This window comes from Orycteropus afer, unplaced genomic scaffold (genome assembly GCF_000298275.1).
Source record: "Orycteropus afer afer isolate SDZICR_OR568_19922 unplaced genomic scaffold, OryAfe1.0 scaffold00035, whole genome shotgun sequence".
Taxonomy (NCBI): domain Eukaryota; kingdom Metazoa; phylum Chordata; class Mammalia; order Tubulidentata; family Orycteropodidae; genus Orycteropus; species Orycteropus afer.
The window spans coordinates 5,083,010-5,084,583 of NW_006921622.1; positions in this window are offsets into that span (position 1 = coordinate 5,083,010).

Genomic DNA, 1,574 nt, shown 5'->3' on the forward strand with positions numbered 1-1,574 from the left:
TCTGTAGATGTCTATAAGGCTAAGTTTATGGGTTGTATTCTTTTGCTGTTCTGCATCTTTGTTAAATTTCTTTCCAGTTGTTCTATCTTTCAGTGAAAGTGGTGTATTAAAGTCTCCCACTATGAGTGTGGAGTCATCTATTTGTCTTTTCAGCTCTTTTAAAGTCTGATTTATGTATTTTGGGGCACTTTCATTGGGTCCATAGATATTTATTATAGTTATATCTTCATGTTCAATTGATCCTTTAATCATTATATAATGTCCTTCTTTGTCTCATATGGTGGTTTTTGTCTTAAAGTCAATTTGATCAGAAATTAATATTGCCAATCCTGCTGTCTTACTCTTGCCATTTGCTTTAAACATATTTTACCAACCTTTGATTTTTAGTCTATTTTTGTTTTTATCTCTAAGGTGTGACTCTTGTAGGCAGCATATTGACGGGTTTTGTTTTCTTATCCAATCTGCAACTCTCTGTCTCTTGAGTGGTGCATTTAATCCGTTAACATTCAGTGTAATTATTGACACATATGAGTTGGTTGCTGTCATTTTGATTTGTGTTTTTTCATGGTGTCCCTGGTTTCTTTATTCCATATTATTTTCTGTGCTGAGCTCATTATGTTTATGAATTGTGTTATAATTTCCTTTGTTACTGTTGTTTTAGTATATGTTGAAAATTTGTGCTTGTCCTCTTTTTTATTGTGATGTGAAGGTTTATCACTTTTCTTTGAGGTTACCCTATGATTTATAATTTTATCTCCAAGTTTAGAACAGTGCATTTTATCTTGCAACTCTCTTACCTTCCTCACCATGTAGAAGTTCTGTAACTACACAGTATTTTCTCTCCTTTTGTTTGTAGTTTTCTTTGCTTGCCAATTGATGTCTCTGGTTCCTTATTTATCATCTTGTAAGCCCATTTTACTTTGGATATGTCCATAGCTGTGGTTTCTGGGTTATGTCATCTTGTGTATTAATGGTAGGTTGTTATTTGTTACTTTTGGTTCTCTGTTCAAAGGACTCCCTTTAGTATCTCTTGTAAGGTTGGTCTGGTTTTAACAAATTCCCTTAGTTTCTGCATATGTGAAAATCTCCTAATTTCACCATCATATTTAAGGTACAATTTTGCTGGGTATATAATTCTTGGTTGAAATTTTTTTCTCTTTCAGTGTTTTATATATACCATCCCATTGCCTTATCACTTTCATGGTTTCTGCTGAGAAATCAGAGCTTATTCTTACTGGTTGTCTTTTGTAAGTAACTTTTTGTTTTTCCCATGGCTGCTTTCAGGATTCTGTCTTTGTCTTTGGGTTTTATGAGTTTGATGATAATGTGTCTTGGTGATTTTCTTTTGGGGTCTATTCTTTTTGTGGTTTGTTGGACTTCCTGAATGGATATATTCTCATCTTTCATCATATCCAGGAAGTTCTCCCCCAAGAAATCTTGGACAATTTTCTCAGTGGTTTTATTTTTCTCTCCCTTTTCTGGAAATCCGATGACATGTAGGTTATTCCTTTTGATCTTATCCTACATGAACCTTAGGCTTTCTTCATTTTGTTTTGATTTTTTTTTTTTTTTTT